General features: G+C 38.6%; 1 protein-coding gene across 17 annotated transcripts in view; it reads right to left on the bottom strand.

Annotated features, from left to right (window-relative positions):
• PTPRK (protein tyrosine phosphatase, receptor type K) overlaps positions 1-25,530 on the bottom strand; it is a 565,337-nt gene that overhangs the window by 253,695 nt on the left and 286,112 nt on the right. The gene's annotated exons all lie outside the window — the stretch shown is intronic.

Below are 25,530 nucleotides of genomic sequence, written 5' to 3'. Positions count from 1 at the left end.
AACTTCTATCTCTTTGGCATTTATGACAGCCAATTTATACCATTTAAAAGAAGTAATCGAAAGAGCCTAAAAGTTAAAAGGATATCTGTCAACTTTCAAAATAAAATATGGGAAAATATATTTATGATATCTGGGTGCTTCACACAATACCACAAAGGAAATGACTAAAAAATTCAATAAAATTTCTAACTTCTATATGTTGAAAGACATCATAAATAAAGGGAATAAAACAAGCCACAAACTATAAGATATTTGTCATAGAAATAACCTTCGAAAGATAAATAGCCAGGTTATATAAAATCATCTACAGTTCAATAAGTAAAAAGATAAATAACCCTATCAAAAAATGAACAGGCTATAAAATGAAAAAATGTATATGTCTAATAACCACGAAAAGAGATCCTCAACCTAAATTTTAAAATTCTTTATTTCAAAGATAGCACAAAGGGCAAAAAAAAGCCACAACTATGAGAAAGAATTGGTCATGGATGTCCACTTCACTCCTTGTTGATAAAAATGCTAAGTATTCATAGCATCCTTTCACACTGCTTGAAATATCTTTTCATCTACTAGATAAAGAAAACAGAACCCTAAAATTACTACTGGAAGTATAAATGGTTACGGTCATTCTAGAAAATAATTTGTTACTCACTAGTAAAGTTGAGGATGCGTAAAACTTAAAACCCAACAGTTTCACTCGTACACTTCTCATTTGGATCACTCTTGCATATGTGATCCCACAAAAATGCACAAGAATGTTGAGTTCAAAATTGTTCGTAATAGTTAAGTATGGGAAATATCCAAATTATTCCTGAGTAGTGGATAAACTAATGAATTTAATAAAATTCAATGTGGCAGTTAAACCAAGCAAACTAAGACCAGCAGAGTCCTGGTTAAAAAGTGCTGAACGGCTCCTGCATGCGACTGAAATACATGCATGCATGTTTAAATCTCCCAAAAAAAAAAAAAAAAAAAAAAGATTTGAACCAAAGTGCAAAACGTCAACTTCTATTAAATTACAGTGATGGGTACATTAGTGGTCAGTTTGTCACTTTTTACATTTTTTTGTATGTTTCTACTTTTTTTCTTTTTACAGCTGCACCTGTGGCATGTGGAAGTTCCCGTGCCAGGGGTCAAGTTGGAGCTGCAGCTATGGCCACAGCCACAGCCACAGATGCATCTGTGACCTATGCTGAAGCATGCAGCAGCGCTGGATCCTTAACCCACTGAATGAGGCTGGGAATAGAATCCATATCCTAACAGAGAAAACATCAGGTCCTTAACCCACTGAGCCACAATGGGCACTCCTTGTGTGTTTATGTTTTTTAAAGAGGTCAATAATAAAGAGATCACTCTATTACTTTAATAATTTTTAAGATCCTAAAATTCTCTGTATCTTTAATCACCTTTCTCCATATCTGAAATGATACATATGTGCACATTATATATGTATCCACATGGGTATTAGATGCACCTATATTTAAGAATATAAAGCCCCAAATATGACTTTAGCATTTTTTTCACTCATTCAATGTTTTATTAAATCTTCTTTCCTGCCCCATGCATTGCATAATTTCTGCACCAAGATAGATTCCCCACTATTCTTCTGAATAATAGCAGAAAAGGTAGCTTATACTCAGAAAAGGTAGCCTTAAAATATAAATTCATAAAATCCAGCCTAAGTTCTCTTTCCCTACAAACCACATAAACAAAAATAAAAATTTTTACACACATGAATCTCGAACTGCATTTTTTTTTTAAAGTACCACATCAGGGGAGTTCCCGTCGTGGCTTAGTGGTTAACGAATCCGACTAGGAACCATGAGGTTGCGGGTTCAAGCCCTGGCCTTGCTCAGTGGGTTAAGGATCCGGCATTGCAGTGAGCTCTGGCATAGGTTGGCGGCTACAGCTCTGATTAGACCCCTAGCCTGGCAACCTCCATATGCAGCGGGAGCAGCCCTAGAAAAGGCAAAAAGACAAAAATAAAATAAAGTACCACATCAGGTGAGACCCTCTTTCTAACTGGAAGGCAGACCATGACAGCACTCCTTGTACATGTACAGGCCCCGACCTCATCCTCCTCTAATTTACCCCTGCGATTGTACAATCCACTTTCTGTCCCCTTTCTCACTACCATTTCTATTTCTCAGTTCTTTGGCAAGACCAGCCAACTCTTGCTGCTCACCTTGCCTTCAAAACGATCTTGCTCCTGCACCTCCATACCCACGTCTTTCAAAACGGTGTCTTTCTCAAAAATCCTTCTTCTCTTTTGAAGAGTTTCTAAGTACCCTATGTTTTCCTCTCAATAATCATTATTTCATCTTTCCATCTTAATTGGCATTTATCTCACAAGAACATTTATCTCCAAACTTTTCTCAAAGGAAGGGTCATTTCCTTCCACTTTCTTACCCTTTATCCTGAATTCCCACTCAGAAACCAGTCTTTCATTCTCCCACTCACAGCCTCTCAATTTCCAGATTTGCCAGGATGCCCAAACATTCTTCCATTCAGTTATCTACCAGGTCAGATTATCCACTGCCCCGTGCCATGTTCTGTGAATATTCTCAGTGACCCCAAACTCACCCTGGCCTCTGTGATGCCCAATTTCCTACCATGTACCTGTGCTAAGATAGTTTTCTCTGCAATCACAACTTGATAGATTTTATCTCCTATTCCTTCAAACCTCCACATTGCCAGTGATACCCCACTTCTGACCCTTTACTTCATAACTATCTATTTCGGAGGTTTTAGCTAGCCTGAAAAAGTTATGGATTTTTTTTTTAACTTTCTATTGTTTATGCACTGCCCATATAAATTTGGACTATTTCTTTGCAACAGTTCCAAGACCACTACTAACTTTTGCTGAACTTAGTCATTTGCTTTTCTGAAAAATCTAAGTTACCCACAAGGACAGAGAAACTTCTATTAGCTATACCTAATTGATGCCCACAATGACATGAGCTATGACGTCTAAGCACTTCCTCTCTGCCTCAACATCACATTTCATCAGCTTATACTAACTTTTGCTTTCCATTCCCATTGAAATTGTCATGAATAGTGTCTCAAAAACTCAAAAGATTATCATAAAAATGTAATCACCAGCTTTTCTATCTTGAATCTCTTCTATAATATATTCTATTTATGTCCTTCTACCTTTTTGGGTACTGAAATCATCCTGCAGGTAGGGCTTCAAATCTTATTTTTTTTCTTCCATGGCAACACATATGAAGGATGTTATTATTTAGAGATACTCAAGGTAGATACTCAAGGTAGAGATACTCAAGGTTAAAATGTTAAAATGAACTAAATTTGCTGAAATTTTTATTGGCAAGAGTTATATAAAATCTCCATAATTTTAATAAATTATTAAAGCAAATATATAATAATAATTAATACTAAAGGGAAATTACATAAACATGAAACCTCAAGGACATTCAGAGATGATTTGTGGTAAGCTCTTTCTGAACTATACCACAACTCAGAGATGTTGAAGGACTTGCTAAGGTGATCCCATCAAGAGATCACAAAATTGATTACACTGTGTTTATGTTAGTATTAATATACTAACAGAACTATAAAGTATATATGCTTTTACAATGGTATACATTCTTTATATAATTAATGAGTAAACTGGTGTTATTTATTTCTTGAAATAAAATAAAAATAAAAATAGAGTCATAAATTTGGGGGTTTTCTTCAAAATCATTTAATAAGCACCTCCATGTACCTCAGGCTATGTTAGCTATTATCTCGGTTCTGCTACTCTTCTCTCTTACAAACCTTCTGTGATAGCCATTTCTACTTAAAGATTATAGAATTAGGAATTCCCATCGTGGCTCAGCATAGTATCCATGAGGATGCAGGTTCGATCCCTGGTTTTGCCCATTGGGTTAAGCATCCAGCATAATGGCAAGTTGCAGCATAAGTCGCAGATTTGGCTCAGATCTGGTGTCAACGGCTATAGCAAAAGTCAGCAGCTGCAGCTCCGATTCGACGCATAGCCTGGGAAGTTCCACATGCCAACAGGTGCAGCCTTAAAAAAAAAAAAAGATTATAAAATCAGAATTTAGGAAGACCAGAAATGTGATACATAGCCTGTAGCAGGATTAATACTCAAAACCAGGTTTAAAGAAACAAAATGCAGTCACAGTTCCTCTAAAATAAATCAAAGCTGCTTTTGTTTCATTTGTATCATAGGTCCAGTCTGAAGAGTTGATTATTTGTTGTTGAGCCTTGATCAGTGCACTATACCAATGAGAAAATATTATCTACTATATTAGACATTGCTTTATTTACTGAACTTTCAGTAATGCATTACACTTAAAAGTAGCAATTTATGACATGTATATTTCAGAAGTAAAAAACAATGATAACTTTTTCTTTTATAATCCAAAATACTAGGTCTTTGCCCGCCTACACGCTATCAATTTAACAGAGTAGGCTGAGCTATGAAAGGAGGAAATAAGAAGTAATGGTAAATTTATCTCTGAAGGAGAAGTGTTTGCGTATAGTTTTCTGCCTTTATATTCTTCAGTTTCAGGCTCTTCACACTGCTTTGAGATTTTTATGTGATTTCTCCATTGCAAAATCTCCTACTTTGAGAAATACTAAAAAAATGAACCACAAAATTTTACTATCCAAGGATTATAACCAAGCACCTGGCTTTTTTTCAGTCTTCTCCTCTCCTCCCTAGATCCTTTTCAAACTTTCTTATTTATTCTGTCTCCAGAACAGGTTGCTGAGACTTGTTGCTTATCAAATAACTCTGGGCAAGACACTGGAATTCTGGAGTATTATCACTCCTCTACTAAGCTAGGTAAGCTTTACCATGCAGGATACATGCTTTATTTATTTGACAGGTTCAGCTCCTGGCATAAAGTAGAGTAGTGCTAATATTAGTTAATTCCCAATATCTATAATAACCTGCAGCTTTAGAATCACCTGTCAGATTGTTACAAGTGCAAAGACAAGTGATTATTCTAGATCTCCTGAATCGAAATCTGCATTTTATAAAATATCTACACTATGTATCAAGATATTACAGCTTGAGACACACTGGTTGAAAACAAGGGGTCCTATTCCACAAACAGCTGACAGGTCTGAAAATGGGTGTGATTTTGGCGAATGAGATACAATAAAAAAAAGCCAAGTCATTCCCAGAAAGGTTTCCTCATTTCTAGAGTAGACACAGTGGGTCCTCTTTTCTCTTCCTCAATGTCATGCCTAAAATGCCGAGGACAGCATATTAAGGAGGAGAACAAAATCAGGTTCTTGATTACGAGTCTACAATAATGTCAAAAATTAAAATAAAATAAAATATTGTCAACAGCTCTTAGATCCTCCGTCTTTCTGGACTTTCTGTTGTGATATAACAGATTTGCTTTTCTATTCCTTTCAGCCTGAAATTGTAAAAGTTAATATGATGTTTAAAAGATGGAATAGATGGAGTTCCCGTTGTGGCTCAGAGGAAACAAATCTGACTAGTATCCATGAGGACACAGGTTCAATCCTTGCCCTCACTCAGTGGGTTAAGGATCCAGCATTACCATGTGCTGTGGTGTAGGTCACAGATGTGGCTCGGATCTGGCATGGCTATGGCTGTTGTGTAGGCCGACAGCTACAGCTCCAATTTAACCACTAGCCTGGAACCTCCACATGCCATGGGTGCAGCCCTAAAAAGACAAAAAATTAAAATTAAAAATTAAGTAAAATATGGAATAGCTTATTTCAGCTTCTCTTTTCAAAGCTTGAGGGATAAAATTAACCCAATTTAATTTTAAATGAAATAATGTGACACTCAGGACCCTTGAAGAGATCATTTTACTCCACTGACTTGAAGAAAAACTTAGATTTATTGTTTTATTTCTTTTTTACTGTCTTTACCGGGTACATAATGAAATATGTCTCTTTCATCCTTTTAGGGTTGGAGAAACTAGAAAGAGACTCTTTCTAGTTTCTCCTACATTTGGTATTTAGGTTCTTATTAAACAATATTAAGATGAGTGCATATACTTGTCAGTACTTGGCCTTCTTCCAAAACTAATCCCACTGTAAATTTGCACATTAAAATTAAGTAAGGTTGATGTGAATCATACAATCCAGCCAAATTAATTCCAAGGACTTGAGGGTTCCTTACTGGGATTTGTCTGCCATATGAAATTTCTTTCTTTCTCATAGGTATGATAAAGATATCATCATCAGCAGCAGCAGCATCATTATTAAACACTTAAATCAGAAAATTTTAGAAACATAGAAGGATATAATAGCAAACTTAAAGGTTTATCAATTTATAAATTTCTAAAATTAGAAATATTATACTATTACTTTGCAAAAGCACTCATTAGTAAGCTCTAGAAATTATTATATTGACCTCAATAGATTAAACACTTAGGAAACAGAATTCCTCTGGGAAAAATTATTCTAAAACGACAATACTAAATTCACCACATAGTTACAATATGGCAATGAAAGGACTGAATAAAGGGAACGATATTTGACACCGAGAAAGAGAGAGGTGACAAATACAATTCTGACAGAAAGCACGGTTAAAAAAAATGGGCTGGGGACAGCAAATTGCTAGAATCAAGATCACTAACAAAATTCAACAAAAAATAAAGTCAGCTGTGAAACAAGAAAAGGAGTTTTAACCTACAAAGAGTAGGTGTCTTTGCAGTGTTGGGACAAGGTGACCGTTACGAGGAGCTACAGAAAGAGAGCACGAGTAAGCAAACTGGACCATGGGAGATGACACCCAAATTCTAGTCCCGAAATGACTGTTTCTTAGCTTCACAATTTCTCATGACTTCTCAAATTTCTACCTCTTCACCTAAAAATGCGGATATCAATTTGAAACTGCTTATTCAACAGAGATACTGAGAATATGAGGTGAGATAACGGTGCAAAAATTCCAACTGCAAATCCTGATAATAGCAATATTAAGATAATAATGGCCAAAACAGTATCTAAGTGAATAATACATTGGTAACTGTGACGGTCTTTTAATGGGTCACTACTGTCAATCAAAATACTAACCTCTACTAAGGTATTTTGCGGATGGGATTAAAATCCATAACCAATTGACATTAAGGGAGAATATCCTAGATAATCTGGTGGCTTTGATTCAATCAGACGAAAGGTCTTAAGAGTAGATTGGAGGCCTCCCTGAAATAGAAGAAACTCTACCTGAGATTAGCAACTTCACCGTTGCCTGCCCTTCCCCGGTGCTTGCCCTAGAGACTTCAGACTTGCCTAGCCAGGTTCCACAATCAAATAAACCAATTCCTTGCCACAAATCTCTTGGGAAAAATAGTCTATTTTCTATCTACCTATACCTCCTACTGGTTCAACATTCATGTTCAACCCTGACTGATAGAATGATTTGTTACCAGAAATGGTTATGGAAGAAAAGATTTCTAGAAATGGGTTTTCTGATTTGGTTTGGTTCTGGGTTTTCTGGAATTCTCTAGTCTGATTAGATTTAAAGACATTAATAATTCTGTTGCCATTGGTAAACACATTGCTAGTCCACATCATGTTGTAGTAATAGAGATATGTAAATATCACTATTAGATAGATTTTTTTTTTTTTTTTTTTGTCTTTTTGCCTTTTCTAGGGCTGCTCCTGCGGCAACTGGAGATTCCCAGGCTAGGGGTCGAATTGGAGCTATAGCCGCCAGCCTATACCAGAGCCACAGCAATGCAGGATCCAAGCCACATCTGCAACCTACACCACAGCTCACGGCAATGCTGGATCTTTAACCCACTGAGCAAGGCCAGGGATCGAACCCACAACCTCATGGTTCCTAGTCAGATTCGTTAACCACTGAGCCATGACGGTAAGTCCTAGATAGATATTCTTAATCAAATATTTACAGAAAGCTAAGTTCTGGGTGACCATGCATTTGCTACTTTAAAACATTTTAGACAAACTAAGGTTTATAATGGGATCGGTGGGCTGCCTTTAAATGCCCTGGAGAAATCAAGAAATGTAAAGCATGTGAATTTACAATTATAAAACACCACCAGCCATAGTACAGCCAAGGTGGTGGCAGTGGCATGGTTTTTCAGTCTTTCCAAACCCACCACATAAAAACAGAATGACAGGAGAGAAAGGAAAGACAAGGTCCAAAAAAAAAGTGGAGGTGAGAACAAAATCAAGAAATCTCAGAAGGCAAGTGGCCATATTTTTAAACATAATTCAAAACAACAGAAGAAGGAAATGTACAAAAACAGAAAAGCTTTCCTGAAGCCTACCTTACTTTTGAATTTCAAGAAAACTTATTTCATATAAAAATGAGCAACTTAGAAGTATCAAGGTCAGGAGTTCCCTCTTGGCTCTATAGGTTAAGGATGTAGGGTTGTCAATGCTACAGCTGAGGTCAATGCTGTGGGGTGGGTTCAGTCCCTGGCCTGGGAACTTCCACATGCCACAGGCATGGTCAAAAGAAAAAAACTATCAAGGTCAAATAAAAATAAAATTATTGTAAGTTTAAAAGAGAATAAGGAGTAGACTATGATTCCCTAGAGTCAATGAAAGTAAGTCAGAAAAATACACTCACAAAACAGATCAAAGCCATAACCTAATGTTTCAAGATAAGCTAAAATATTTTTAAAATGAATCATGACATGAAGGAATAATGTAAATTTAAATTAATAAAAATCATAAATGAGGTGAGAGAACTCAGAACAAATTAGAAATGAAGAAATCATTTTAGAAATTATGATTAACTAGACTAAATAAACTCAACAGATGATATCTTAAGCAAAACAGATGTGAAAGAAACTTTTCCTTTTTGTCTTTTTAGGGCTGCATCCATGGCATATGGAGGTTCCCAGGCTAGGAACAGCTACACCACAGCTCAAGGCAATGCCGGATCCCCAACTCACTGAGCAAGGCCAGGGATCGAACCCATGTCCTCATGGATACTAGTCGGGTTCGTTAACCACTGTGCCACAACGAGAACTCCAAAAGAAACTTTTAAGATTAAAAAAAGGAGAATAAAAAGGAGTTGAGAGATAGTGACTAATAATGATAATATGCAAAGAAGATCAAACAAAGATAACAAAAATCCATACAGGAAAAAAAAAAAAGAATAAAGTACTAAAATATTTTTTTTAAATATGAAAAAAATTAAATGTTTTAAAAATACATAATGGAAGGACATACCTGAGAATAATAACCCAGAATGACCCATAGTGATATATATTTTGAAAAAATACCTGAGAATAATAAACCTGAATGACCCACAGTTACATATACTCTATAAAATTAGAATCTTTAAAGAAATAGAAAAAAATCCTTTGAATGTCTAGCAAAAGGAGTTAGAAGATATATAAGAAAAAGAAAATTTATTATCAGACTTTGAGAGCAGGACTTCATGCCATAAGAAAATGAAGTAACATAGAGGACAAGATGGCGGAGGAGTAGGGGGACACGCTCGCCCTCTCCCACAAACACAACAAAAAAAGCACATCTACAGAAGAAATGACTCGCACAGAACAACAACCAATCGCTGGCAGAGGAACCTAAACTCCAATAACGGCAAGAAGTTCGTGACATTATTGGGCAGAACGGGAGAAAAGAGGAGAGTGAGAGAAGGTGAATCCGAGCGGGACGGGCGCTCCTGAAAGGGAACTGCGGAGGAGAAAGGGATCCCGCACCCTGGAAAGTCTCCTACCGGGGGAAAGATCAAACGAACCGGAGGAATCTCCAGATGCAGAGAAGAGTGTAGCAGTAAGTCGGAGTACGGAAAAAAGATCAAGAACCCAACGGACCATCTGAACTACGGGCACAGTCACCAAAAATTGAGACGCCTGGGTGGGGGCTGGGCACCGAATCCTCGGCTCCAGAGGTTAGTCCCCGGGAAAGGGCAGGGGGACGCCTGGGTGGGGGCTGGGCACCGAGACCTCAGCTCTGAAGGTTGGTCCCCGAGAGGGGGCCGGGGGACGCCTGGGTTGGGGCTGGGCACCGAGACCTCGCCTCCGAAGGTTAGTCCCCAAGAAAGGGCCGGGGGACGCCTGGTGGGGGGGCTGGGCACCGAGACCTCGGCTCCAGAGATTAGTCCCCGGGCTAGGGGGGCGGGGAAGAGCGGAAACTGCTTGGGAGGTCTCTAAACCATTTGACGGGGCAGAGACTGCCTGGGAGACTAGAAAACAAAGCTGTCGCAGAGGAAGGGAGCAATACTCTAGGGGCGGGGAAGTGGAAAGCCGCCGCAGAGGGAACCTGGGAGAAGAGCCTGGTCTGCGCCCGTGCTGGGGAGGGGAGAGAAGAAGGGGTGGGTCCCCATAGAATACCCCCCACGCCACAGCAAGCTTACAGGCCCGCTAGCTAGCAGAAAGCTGTGCTTCCCAGTGCATTCCCTCCCCCCACCCCCGCCACCCCCTATGCTCTCGCTGAACCTGGGGCTGCCTGCCATCCAGGAGGGCTGGCCTCAACAATTGCCTGAAGCCTACCACCGCAGGGGCTCTCCCTGCACAGGCCTGCTTGCCCTTTGGAGGGGCTACACTTCCACAGAGCAGCACCAAACACCACCAGCCCCCTAGAAAAGGCCTGCAGCCCAGAAAAGCTAGAACAAGCCTAGCCAGGCCGTGAATAGATCGACCTAATTCTCCGACGGTTTTTCTGAGACGGGCTCCCCCGGGGAGGAGCCTCTTGAGTCTCCAAGGGCCTTGCTACACGCCCAAGACCCCAGGGGGTGCTAAGACCTAGTGGACCAGCTGCATAGGACTGCCAGCTCCAGGCAGGACCCCCTGCAGCCCAGAAAAGCTGCAACAAGCCTGGCCGAATTGGGAAAAGATCTCAGACGGTCTTTCTGAGTCGGGCTGTCCTGGGGAGGAGCCTCTTGAGTCTCCAAGGGCCCTGCTACCCGCCCAAGACCCCAAGGGGTGCTGAGACCTAGTGGACCAGCTGCATAGGACTGCCAGCTCCAGGCAGGACCCCCTGCAGCCCAGAAAAGCTGCAACAAGCCTGGCCGAATCGGGAAAAGATCTCAGACGGTCTTTCTGAGTCGGGCTGTCCTGGGGAGGAGCCTCTTGAGTCTCCAAGGGCCCTGCTACCCGCCCAAGACCCCAGGGGGTGCTGAGACCTAGTGGACCAGCTGCATAGGACTGCCAGCTCCAGGCAGGACCCCCTGCAGCCCAGAAAAGCTGCAACAAGCCTGGCCGACTTGGGAAAAGATCTCAGACGGTCTTTCTGAGTCGGGCTGTCCTGGGGAGGAGCCTCTTGAGCCTCCAAGGGCCCTGCTACCCGCCCAAGACCCCAGGGGGTGCTGAGACCTAGTGGACCAGCTGCATAGGACTGCCAGCTCCAGGCAGGACCCCCTGCAGCCCAGAAAAGCTGCAACAAGCCTGGCCGACTTGGGAAAAGATCTCAGACGGTCTTTCTGAGTCGGGCTGTTCTGGGGAGGAGCCTCTTGAGTCTCCAAAGGCCCTGCTACCCGCCCAAGACCCCAAGGGGTGCTGAGACCTAGTGGACCAGCTGCATAGGACTGCCAGCTACAGGCAGGACCCCCTGCAGCCCAGAAAAGCTACAACAAGCCTGGCGGAATCGGGAAAAGATCTCAGACGGTCTTTCTGAGTCGGGCTGCCCTGGGGAGGAACCTCTTGAGTCTCCAAGGGCCCTGCTACCCGCCCAAGACCCCAGGGGGTGCTGAGAACCAAGTGAAATCTGCTACCATCGTGGGGTGGACCTCCCAGTCCTGTCTGCCCTCAGGAAGTCCTCCTTTGCTTCAAAGAAACACTGTTAGTCCCATCAACACTCCAGAAAAGCCACACTGCCTCAAAAAAAGATTGACCAACAACGACAGCCCTCAGGAAATATTCCAGGGCAGTGACAAGGCAAACACTACCCGATAACGGAGAGTACAACTCCCTCAGGAGAAAGAAGACAACAAGCAAGATGAAGAAGCTGAGAAACCACCCCCAGTCAAACCAACAGGAGAACTCACCTAAAACAGTCAACAATGAAACTGATCTCTGCAGTCTGACAGACCTGGAGTTCAAAAGAGAAATAGTGAAAATACTGAAGGAATTAAGAGAAGATATGAACAGCAATGCAGATACCCTCAGAAAGGAGCTAGAAAATATAAGGAGGAGCCAAGAAAAACTAGAACATTCATTTGCAGAGATGCAAACTGAACTAGGGGCAGTAAAAACCAGAATGAATAATGCAGAAGAACGAATCAGTGATATGGAAGATAGAATAATGGAAATCACTCAATCTGGTCAACAGACAGAAAACCGAATCAAAAAACTGGAAAGCAATATAAGAGACCTATGGGATAATATAAAACGGGCCAATCTACGCATAATAGGAATTCCAGAAGGAGTAGAAAAAGATAAAGGAATGGAAAATATATTTGAAGAAATTATCGCTGGAAACTTCCCAAATCTAAAGGATACTGGATTCAAGATACAAGAAGCACAGAGGGCCCCAAACAAACTGAACCCAAACAGACCCACACCAAGACACATCATAATAAAAATGGCAAAAGTTAGTGATAAAGAGAGGATCCTAAAGGCAGCAAGAGAAAAACAGAATGTTACCTACAAGGGAACCCCCATAAGAATATCAGCTGATTTCTCTACAGAAACACTACAGGCCAGGAGGGAATGGCAAGAGATATTTAAAGTGCTCAAAGGAAAAAATATGCAACCTAGAATACTTTATCCAGCAAGAATATCATTTAAAATAGAAGGGGAAATAAAAATTTTTCCCAACAAACAAAAACTTAAAGAATACAGCAACACAAAACCCAGGTTAAAGGAAATATTGAAAGGGCTTCTCTAAACCAAAAAGAAAGGAAGGAAAGGGAAGAAAAAAGAAAAGAAAAAAAAAAAAGAAGAAGAAGAAGAAGAGGAAGAACTAGGACTGAGGAAGATACAATCAGAGAGCAGTCACTCAAATAAGCCAGCATACAGATTTAATCATGAACATGCTTCAAACAAAATAAAATTAAAAAGAAAAAATAAAAGAGTCATCAAAACCATAAAATGTGGGCAAGGGATGTTAGGAGGTAAATAATCCTTTTTGTTTGTATGTATGTCTCTCTTCTTAATTTTAATATAATAATGAAGTGTTTGAACTTACAGGACCATCAGGCTAAAACACACAATTATGGGAAGGGGTTAGCATACTTAAAAAACAGGGCAACCACAAGCCAAAACCAAATATTGCATTTGCAAAAAATGAAAAAAAAAAATACACTCAAGCAGATAATAACAGGAGACCATCCAACCAAAAAAAAAAAAAAAAAAAAAAAGAAGAATGGAGAACCATAGAATCAACTGGAACACGAGGATCAAATGGCAATAAATAATCATCTATCAATTATCACCTTAAATGTCAATGGACTGAATGCCCCAATCAAAAGACACAGAATGGCTGAGTGGATAAAACGGCAAAAACCTTCAATATGCTGCCTACAAGAAACTCACCTTAGGACAAAAGATACATATAGATTGAAAGTGAAAGGCTGGGGAAAAGTATTTCATGCCAATAGACATGACAGAAAAGCAGGAGTTGCAACGCTCATATCAGACAAAATAGACTTTAAAACAAAAGACATAAAGAAAGACAAAGAAGGACACTATTTAATGATTAAGGGATCCATCCAAGGAGAGGATGTTACTATCATCAACATATATGCCCCAAACATAGGAGCACCCAGATACATACAACAAATATTAACAGACATAAAGGGAGATATTGATGAGAATACAATCATAGTAGGAGACCTAAATACCCCCCTCACATCAATGGACAGATCCTCTAGACAGAAAACCAATAAAGCAACAGAGATCCTAAAGGAAACAATAGAAAAGTTAGACTTAATTGATATCTTCAGGACACTACATCCAAAAAAATCAGAATACACATTCTTCTCAAATGCTCATGGAACATTCTCAAGAATCGACCACATATTGGGACATAAAGCGAATCTCAATAAATTTAGGAGCATAGAAATTATCTCAAGTATCTTCTCTGACCACAATGCCACGAAATTAGAAATCAACCATGGGAAAAGGAAAGAGAAAAAACCTACTCCATGGAGACTAAACAACATGCTACTAAAAAACCAATGGGTCAATGAGGAAATCAAGAAGGAAATTAAAAACTATCTTGAAACAAATGATAATGAAGACACAACCTCTCAAAATCTATGGGATGCTGCGAAAGCAGTGCTCAGAGGGAAATTTATAGCAATCCAGGCCTTTCTCAAAAAAGAAGAAAGATCCCAAATTGACAACTTAACCCTCCACCTAAATGAATTAGAAAAAGAAGAACAAAGAAGTCCTAAAGTCAGCAGAAGGAAGGAAATTGTAAAGATCAAAGAAGAAATCAATAAAATAGAGACTCAAAAAACAATAGAGAAAATTAATAAAACCAAGAGCTGGTTCTTTGAAAAGGTGAACAAAATTGATAAACCCCTGGCCAGACTCACTAAAAAGAGGAGAGAAAGAACCCAAATCACCAAAATTATAAATGAAAAAGGAGAAATCACAACGGATACAGCAGAAATTCAAAAAACCATAAGAGAATACTATGAACAACTATATGGCAATAAGTTTGACAATCTGGAAGAAATGGACAATTTTCTAGAATCTTACAGCCTGCCAAAACTGAATCAAGCAGAAACAGACCAACTGAACAGACCAATCACTAGAAATGAAATTGAAGAGGTCATAAAATCACTCCCTACAAATAAAAGCCCAGGACCAGATGGCTTCACAGGTGAATTCTATCAAACATATAAAGAGGAATTGGTGCCCATCCTCCTGAAACTCTTTCAAAAGGTTGAAGAAGAAGGAATACTCCCAAAGACATTCTATGAGGCCACCATCACCCTCATTCCAAAACCAGGCAGAGATACCACCAAAAAGAAAACTATCGCCCAATATCATTGATGAATATAGATGCAAAACTTCTCAACAAAATCTTAGCCAACCGAATCCAACAACATATCAAAAAAATTATACACCATGACCAGGTTGGGTTCATCCCAGGTTCACAAGGATGGTTCAACATACGCAAATCAATCAACATCATACACCACATTAACAAGAAAAAAGTCAAAAATCATATGATCATCTCAATAGATGCAGAAAAAGCATTTGACAAAGTTCAACATCCATTCATGATCAAGACCCTCGCCAAAGTGGGTATAGAGGGAACATTCCTGAATATAATCAAAGCCATTTATGATAAACCCACAGCAAATATAATCCTCAATGGGGAAAAACTGAAAGCCTTCTCACTCAAATCTGGAACAAGACAGGGATGCCCACTCTCACCACTGCTCTTCAACATAGTTTTGGAAGTCTTAGCCACAGCAATTAGACAAACAAAAGAAATCAAAGGCATCCATATAGGAAGAGAAGAGATCAAACTGTCACTGTATGCAGATGACATGATTCTATACCTAGAAAACCCTAAGGACTCAACCCCAAAACTCCTTGAACTGATTAATAAATTCAGCAAAGTGGCAGGATATAAGATTAACATTCAGAAGTCAGTTGCATTTCTGTATACCAGCAATGAAGCATTAGAAAAGGAATACAAAAATACGATACCTTTTAAAATTGTACCTCACAAAATCAAATACCTCGGAATACACCTAACCAAAGAGGTAAAGGACCTATATGCCGAGAACTATAAAACCTTAATCAAAGAAATCAAAGAAGATGTAAAAAAATGGAAAGATATTCCATGTTCCTGGATTGGAAAAATCAATATTGTGAAAATGGCCATCCTACCCAAAGCAATCTACAGATTCAATGCAATCCCTATCAAATTACCCATGACATTTTTCACAGAACTAGAACAAACAATCCAAACATTTATATGGAACAACAAAAGACCCAGAATCGCCAAAGCAATCCTGAGAAACAAAAACCAAGCAGGAGGCATAACTCTCCCAGACTTCAAGAAATACTACAAAGCCACAGTCATCAAAACAGTGTGGTACTGGTATCAAAACAGACAGACAGACCAATGGAACAGAATAGAGAATCTGGAAATTAACCCTGACACCTATGGTCAATTAATCTTTGACAAGGGAGGCAAGAACATCAAATGGGAAAAGGAAAGTCTATTCAGCAAGCATTGCTGGGAAACCTGGACAGCTGCATGCAAAGCAATGAAACTAGAACACACCCTCACACCATGCACAAAAATAAACTCCAAATGGCTGAAAGACTTAAATATACGACAGGACACCATCAAACTCCTAGAAGAAAACATAGGCAAAACACTCTCTGACATCAACATCATGAATATTTTCTCAGGTCAGTCTCCCAAAGCAATAGAAACTAGAGCAAAAATAAACCCATGGGACCTCATCAAACTGAAAAGCTTTTGCACAGCAAAGGAAACCCAAAAGAAAACAAAAAGACAACTTACAGAATGGGAGAAAATAGTTTCAAATGATGCAACTGACAAGGGCTTAATCTCTAGAATATACAAGCAACTTATACAACTCAACAGCAAAAAAACCAATCAATCAATGGAAAAATGGGCAAAAGACCTGAATAGACATTTCTCCAAGGAAGATATACAGATGGCCAACAAACACATGAAAAAATGCTCAACATCGCTGATTATAAGAGAAATGCAAATCAAAACTACCATGAGATACCACCTCACACCAGTCAGAATGGCCATCATTCATAAATCCACAAATAACAAGTGCTGGAGGGGCTGTGGAGAAAAGGGAACCCTCCTGCACTGCTGGTGGGAATGTAAACTGGTACAGCCACTATGGAGAACAGTTTGGAGATACCTTAGAAATCTATACATAGAACTTCCATATGACCCTGCAATCCCACTCTTGGGCATCTATCCGGACAAAGCTCTACTTAAAAGAGACACATGCACCCGCATGTTCATTGCAGCACTATTCACAATAGCCAGGACATGGAAACAATCCAAATGTCCATCGACAGAGGATTGGATTCGGAAGATGTGGTATATATACACGATGGAATACTACTCAGCCATAAAAAAGGATGACATCATGCCATTTGCAGCAACATGGATGGAACTAGAGAATCTCATACTGAGTGAAATGAGCCAGAAAGACAAAGACAAATACCATATGACATCACTTATAACTGGAATCTAATATCCAGCACAAATGAACATCTCCTCAGAAAAGAAAATCAATCATGGACTTGGGAGAAGAGACTTGTGGTTGCCTGATGGGAGGGGGAGGGAGTGGGAGGGATTGGGAGCTTGGGCTTATCAGTCACAACGTAGAATAGATTTACAAGGAGATCCCGCTGAATAGCATTGAGAACTATGTCTAGATACTCATGTTGCAACAGAAGAAATGGTGGGGGAAAAACTGTAATTGTAATGTATACATGTAAGGATAACCTGACCCCCTTGCTGTACAGTGGGAAAATAAAATTAAAAAAAAAAAAAAAAAAAAAAAAAGAAAATGAAGTAACATATTTAAGTTACTCAAAGAAAGAAAACGTGAACAAAGGATTTTATATCTTGCAAAATTGACTTAAGAATCAAGGACACATATAAACTATTATTAACATTCAAGAATTTAGGGGATTTTATTTCCATGAGCTATATCTGAGGAATCTACTAAAAATGAGTTTCAAACAACTAAAATTATTAAGACATGACATACATACTGATGGTGAACACTGAAAACAGTTACACGTAGAACTAACACCAACTAAGGGCTACATGGGAGACAGTACAATATGCAATGGCTGTATGCTAACAATGGAGGTAGGGTACAAGTATTAAAAATAACATGAGATCGGAGCTCCCACTGTGGTACAACAGCATTGGTGGTGCCTTGGGAGCACTGAAATGCAGGTTCAATCCCTGGCTGGGCACAGTGGGCTAAGGATCTAGCATTGCCACAGCTGTGTCTTACGTTGCTCTTGTGGCTGGTTTCTGATCCCTGGCCTGGGAACTCCATATGCTGTGGGCCACCCCACCCCAAAAAAAACCCAGAAACATGACATATAAAAATGAGTGATTATGGGATATTCTAATTTTTTCTTTCTCTGTCTTTTTGAGAACCAAAAATAAGATTATAAGGTAAAAAATAAAAGAAGATGCAGCTGACAAACTATAACAGAAGAAATATTAAGTGAAAATACTTAAGACTTGAATTTGAAATTTCAATATAAACTAATAGATATTTTACCCTTAAGTATACATATATATTCTTAAAAGTTCTAGAAATTAGTAACCCTCAGCATACACATAATGGTCCTGAAATACAATTTCTTGTTAACCAAGCAAAACAGAGCACCAGATCTGGAAGAGAAAATGTGCACGATGATACTGGCATCAGACAGTAACATAAGAAAGCCACCAAAGTCTTCCAAAGTCTTATTGAAAGGACTCTAATGCCAACGACTGATCAAAGATGGGACAATTTGAGTTTTTAAAATAGCAATAATGTCAATGAACTGAAGTCCATTCAGTACGTTTAAATCCATGAGTTCCTGATACTAAAAAAACAAAAGAGGAAGAATCAGTCACCACTGGAGGATAACAGGAATTATTGAAAAACAATAATTCAGGCATAAATTTGAGGAGTTACCCTCCCCTTCCTTAAAAGAACTATGCCTCTGGGTAGATAAATAGTAGATGAGAAGTATCATTTAATTAATTAAACAAGTATGAAAGAAATAATAAAATCAGAGTACCACAATTTAATAGGCAATAAGCATAAATTGGTACCAGCATCACCAAAAAAAAAAAAAAAAAAAAAAAAACAGGAGACATTTTGTGCCTCCTGTAAGCACACCAAGCAGCACCTCTAGCATCACAAGAGAATCGAACACGGCATCTGGCTGCCAATTTTCAGGAAATTCAAAGGAACATGCTGAACTGGAGAGAATATTTGTACACAATCAGTAAAACAGAGACTGTGTGAAAACTACAAGTCAGATGTCCTCAGTTCCTCACCAGCAAAATTGTGAAGAAAAGAAGGGATAGAGGATAAACACACAGATTAAGAGAGACTTTAAAAGACATATTTTTAAAAAATAGACAAGACTAACCCATAGTGTAGAAGGACACTATATAGATGTAAGTGAAGAAAAAATTCAAGGGCTCAAAGTCATGATAATTATGATTTGTAGGGGTAGGGCGATGGCTCAGTTGTGTCTGTAATGAGGCACTTGGAAGAAGCCCTTAGGATACCTGGCAAAGTCTTTTTTCTTAACCCACGTGGTGGGTATCTTACAAAAATTCCTCATCATTGTTTTTCACTTTTCTGTGGTTTTCTCAATTTTTTATTTTAAATAATTTTATGGACATTAGATCTTTAAACGAGACCCCTTTTTAAAAAGAAGAAACACAGCCCTCTACCAGTGAGACCCCCTGTGTTGTAACACTGATCACAGGAGCTCAATGGAAATTTGTAACGTGTCTGACGTGACACACCTGAAAAAACACACTAAAAGGGTAGCTCTGTGAATAGTAGGAGAATATATTATTCTTGCACAGAAAAAGCAGTAAATTGTTATTTATAGATATCGATAAGAAGAAATCCTTGAGCTTCTATGATGGCCGGGCTTTTACAGTCATGCTCTAGGGAAAGATAAAGAAGATTAAGAATATTCCACACATTATTCATTTATAATCAATTATGTAATCTATAGACAAGAAACTCCAGAGTTTATAAATTATTGAAGAAGGAAAATGCATTTAAGGCATGAGTTCTTTATGGTAGAAAGCCACACAAAGCCAACCAAGATGACCTCAGGAATATTTAGCAATTCCAAAAATTAAGTATGATTAAACTTTCCGATGCTCATCATTATATACACACAGACCCAAATGCTAAGGGTAAAAGATAAACATTTATAATCTATGATACTTAGTGATTCTACTTCAAGGCCAATGATTGTAATTCTTCACATGAAGCCATGAAGGAAGAACATAATGACATGAATTTAAATAAGCCAATGTCCTCAGGAAAAGCAGGGCTGACGAGAGTGATGGCTATTAACTACCAAATAGAACATGGTTTCTTAGGTGGAGCAGAATTGTAAATCAGCATACACACATAAAAAAATCAGTAATGCTTCAACTAAGGATAAACAGAGAAAATTAGAATTACATAGTAGGCTGGGGTTCATGTATCAGTCTACAAGGAGTCAGGAAAGCACAACGGAAATGGTCAACCCTCTTCTCTTATGCAGGTCCTAGTCGGTGAGGCACAAGATACAGAAGTCAAGGCAGAAAGCACTGACAGCCTTCCCATAGATGAATTCTCCTAAGGGGAACCAGGACCACCCAGAGGTTTAATTTGGTCACAAGCTGAAAATTGTCTTGGGAAACAGTTTTTAAGGCTAAAAAGGGCCAAAAGGAATGGTAATGCTTCCTATCTTTCATTCCTATTTAGGAAAACTTACATGCAATTATCAAGGTAGAAAGGCAGAAAAGTAAAGAAACGGGTTGAAGAGACAAATTAATTCCCAGACAGAAAACAAGAAGACAAAACTCACAGACTGGCTGTAAAACATAAATGTTTGAGGGACTTTCAAAAGCTGTCTTCATTATGTCAATCTCACATTCTCCCAAATTCTTTCACCTGGTACCAACCTGATGCAAATTCTGTCATCTTCTTTCATTGATCCCTCTCCTTCCTTCCTCACGTGTTTCCAAATCTACTGGCATCATCCAATCCTAGGCCCTCACTATTGATGTCTATCCTACTAGCAGTGGCTCCTTTCTTGCTTTTGGTTCCATCATCGTCCAGTCCCCACCCTGTCATAAACTCTATTTCTTCTACTTCCCATTGTGAACCTTCCAGTTAAAGAAGATCAGAATTGGGCTAGGGAAAGGAGTGGAATGGACTGGGAGTTTAGGGTTGAGAGATGCCAATTATTACATTTCAAATGAATAAGCAATGAGATCCTACTGTATAGCACAGGGAACTATATCTAGTCTCCTGGGATAAACGGCGATAGAAGATAACATAAAAAAGGGAATGTAGGAGATCCCGTTGTGGCGCAGGGGAAATGAATCCAACTAGGAACCATGAGGTTGAAGGTTCAATCCCTGGCCTCACACAATGGGTTAAGGATCTGGCATTGTCATGAGTTTTGGTGTAGGTCGCAGATGCGGCTGGGATCTGGCATTGCTGTGGCTGTGGTACTGTAGGCTGGCAGTTGTAGCTCCAATTGGACCTGGGAACCTCCATATGCTGCGGGTGTGGCCCTAAAAAAAAGCAAAAAAAGGGGGGGAGTGTGTGTGTGTGTGTGTGTGTGTGTGTGTAATTGGGTCACTTTGCTGCACAGCAGAAATTAGTACAACATTGTAAATCAACTACACTCTAATAGTTTTTTGAAAAAAGATCAGAAATTAGTACAACACTGTAAATCGACTATACTCTAATAATTTTTTTTTTAAAAAAAGAAGATGACGGTGGATGGGCAACTGAAACCTGAACAGGGAACTCTACCCAATATTCTATGATACCCCGTATGGGGAAAGAATCTGCAAAAGAATGGATATGTGTATGTGTATAACTCAATCAATCTGTTGCAACAGCAGAAATTATCACAACATTGTAAATCAACTATACTTCAATAAAACTTTAAATAATGAAGGGAAAAAAAAGATCCTTCTTTTAATGTTCCTACTCCACCCCGCATACATACACTCAACTGCAGTGATAACTATGCCCACTTAATCTTTGCTATCCAAGTCCTATATGTCCTTCAAAGACTCAATCACATCTTCCTTAATGATTTCACCAAACACTCCAGTCTATGATGCTCTCGCTCGACTCTGACTATAATAATACAGGGTTTAGAGTCCATACGATCTTTTCTTTTTCAGTTATACAAGCACTTCTCAGGGCTGAAAGGATTTTAAAAAGCCTTCAGCCTCATGCTTGAATGTCCTCTACATCTCTAGCAAGTGCTTATCCAGATTATGCTTGGATAGTTCCACTAATTGTCATTTTACTATCTCCTGGAGTAGCTCATTCTAGGTTTCAACAGCCCTACAATTACAAAGTTCTTCCTTATAATCAGCTTATATCTCTCACCAAATAGCTTCAAACCATTAGTTATTATTGCACTTTAGTATCTATAAAAAAAAATTAAATCCCTCTTGCACATTTCCAATATTCTAAGATTTTAGAAAATGTAACCAGTCTCCCACAAATCACAAGATATATTTACAATATGTTCATTTAGCCATCCTGACATCATTTCTTCAACTTTATTCATGGCCCTGGTAATTATATACTGCCTTTTGTTTTTCTAATATTTCAAATATGTGTCAGCCACTCATAGGGCCAGTAATCTCAAAAATGTCAGAATTTTCACCAAGTCCAGACATTAGGAGAATTTCACTATAGCTCATTCCTTTCTTCACCCCTGCCTATGGTACCCGGTGTGATCTAATCACATATATCGTTTAAATTGCCCACTGTAAACTGCAAGTTTCTAGGCATGGATTGTTTCCAAGATTTTCCCTTCATTATAATAAATGAAAAATTATCAAATTTTTTTCTCAGAAAGAAATCGTTTCAGGGAGAGTAAAATCTCTTAGAGAAATTACACATACAACAAGCATCTAGGCACCTCATACGACAGTTTAAATAGGCACAGGAAAATACTACAGCAGCATCAGCAAAAGCTGTGTGACCAAGGACTATTTGACATTGGAAATACTACAGTGATATAGTTCACCAAATAGAATTTCTGTACTTTCAAATTATTCATATTTTTTAAAATCATGCTTCTGATTTCCAGTGCTACATGAGGATGTTCACAATGCAGTATAGAAACAAGGCTATGTCATTGGCCTGGATAGATAAAACACTATGTGGCCAGAAGTTTCAGACCAACCATTTTCATTGACCCTCAGCTGACAACGGTTGGTACTGGAAAAGGTCAGCCTCTCTCTGGTTGTTTGTTTGAGCCATTTGCATCTCATTGTACTAATTTTACTCTCTATCTATTGCTTAAATTATCTATTGCTCCATAAGGAATGACATTTCCTTTGGCTGAGACACTAGCCATATCACACTGCTTTAGCAGTGACGAGCCTCACCAAGGGCAAAGCGATAGCTGGCTTTCCTGATTTGGCAGGCGCACGCAGGAGGCACAGTGCCAGCACCTGCAGAGATTCCTGACAGCCTGGCCCAACTGCCACAGCTTTGATGGCAATCTGCATAGGATGACCAGTCACACGTTAAACAGCCTCCTTTCAGTTCACCAAAACAAATGGTGCCACCAGATCTCCCTGCACAATTCCCTATGTTCAATAACTCCACTGGTGAATTTCTCTGTCCAACCCTAAGATGTATGCCCACCAAGCTCTGTAATGATGGATGGAGTCATTAGCATTTTAGTTTCTACACTGAACCTGAAGCCAAAGCATATGGTCTGACAGATGTTCCAGCAATGGGCTCTATTTGATTTGCTATGTAGGTGTCCACTTACACTGGACCTTCATAAAGAATACCAATTTGTAAGTTACAGTCCAACCTGTTTCAACTCTTTCACCTCCTCGAATGTTATGACATGTTCTGATAACGGAATACTCAGAACATACTTTATTCTATATTTCAGCTTAGACTAATGATGAAAAATTATTTTTGAACCTAATCAAATGACTTCGAATAGACAAGATGGATAAAAATGCAGGTAACGTTTGTAGGCGATTTCCACCTATGGCTTGATGAGTGCGGCCAGTGATGGGGTTATTTGATAAAAGGTTTCATATGCTCACTTTTTCCTCATTTGCGATTTATTGAGGTAAATGATATACAGCGAATTGGATAAATCTTAACTTCTGACAAATTTGTATATATCCATAGACCCCAAACCTCAATAAAGCTATAATTTATGCTACATCAGAAAGCTTCCTTTGTCCACTTCCCAGCAATCCTCACCCAACACCGTCAAACACTGTTCTAATTTCTTCACCATAGAATAGCATTGTCTCTTCCAGAATTTATCTTAAATGGAGTCATAAGCCATGCACTCTTTCATGTGTCTATTCTCTTTCTGAAAACAACACTGCTGAGCTATCCATCCCAGTGCCTTTAACAGTAATGTACCCTTAGTTACTACTGAGTAGCATTCCATTGCTTGAATGAACCACAAGTTGTTTATCCATTCTCCTGTTAATGGACATTTCACAATTACTGGTTATTATGAATAAAGCTATTATAAACATGCTTCCACAAGTCTTTTTGTGAACACAGGCTTTTATTTCTCTTACATAAATACTTAGCAGTAGCACTGCTGTGTCATTTGTTAGTTGTATATTCACTTGTCCCTGCCATAACCTTATCTAATATCCATATTATTGAGTTGCAATAAAAAAGTCATGACTACAATTTTTAACTTACAAATATAACCTACATAACCTAATTTTTCCCTTTCCTATAAGAAAATTATGATACTTCTCAGGAATATAATCATGTTTTTGATTATTTTATTTCAGTATAAATTTTCACTTGTGATCTTGTTTCCTGTAACCTGTGTTTTACCATAAGCCTTAAGTTATGATCCACAAATTCTCTACCACTGGGGGTTCCTTATGAACACAAAGTGGCATACATAGTACTAAAACTTGTTGTAAGCACTGAAAAACATCTGTTCATGTAGGGAAAAAACTGCAGATTGTAAGCCAGAAAAAACGTTGTGTTCATATCTAGCATGCAAGCTACTTCATTGAGCTTTATGAAAGAAAAAGAATTTGGAAATTCTCTGCAAGTGACTAAAGACTTTATTCTAACTCCCTTTTCCAATATGAATGAACTGCATAACATACTTTTTAAAATTATGTTTCACAAAGCCTCATGATTTCACCATATTTATAGCTTGCTGACATTCAACAGACTTCTAAAAACATTCATCCATATTGTTCTATGCATTAGTAGTTCACTCAGCATGTACAAAGAAGTTAATTTGCCTTATATGTGTTGCCATTGTTTTCTAAATATCTAGAATGAATGACCCACTTCTAAGACTCTATAATTATATAATCTGAGATCTTACAGGAAAGAACACTCCCTAAAGATATAGCAGAACCAGTGTGATACACTTTATGGATTATCCTATTTTATCGCAGGTAATGCACTATCTGCTTTTTTGTGCTCCATTTTTTAATTTACCTAATTTATGTCATTTCATTTTTTTCTTTCTTTTTTTATTGTTATTTCCACAATACAATTTTTTTTCTACTTTACAGTATGGTGACCCAGTTACACATACATGTACACATTCTATTTTCTCACATTATCATGCTCCATCATAAGTGACTAGACATAGTTCCCAGTGCCACACAGCAGGATGTCATTTTAAACAATAAAAAGGACTGAAATACCAACTGTAGTGAAAGACAATGAACAAATGAGAGAAGTTATTCTCTAAATATATTTCTATAAGCAAACTGCTTTATCATTTACTTTCAGATATTATGATCAGTGTCTTTCATGGCAGTTCTACTGTATCACTTTTCCTTTAAAATAGAAAATTGTCTGCTTTCTTAGTTTTTGTTCTTTTACCCCATATTCAA

The sequence above is a fragment of the Sus scrofa genome, chromosome 1 (assembly GCF_000003025.6).
Source record: "Sus scrofa isolate TJ Tabasco breed Duroc chromosome 1, Sscrofa11.1, whole genome shotgun sequence".
NCBI classification, from domain to species: Eukaryota; Metazoa; Chordata; class Mammalia; order Artiodactyla; family Suidae; genus Sus; species Sus scrofa.
This window is presented reverse-complemented; position numbering and strand designations above follow the sequence as displayed.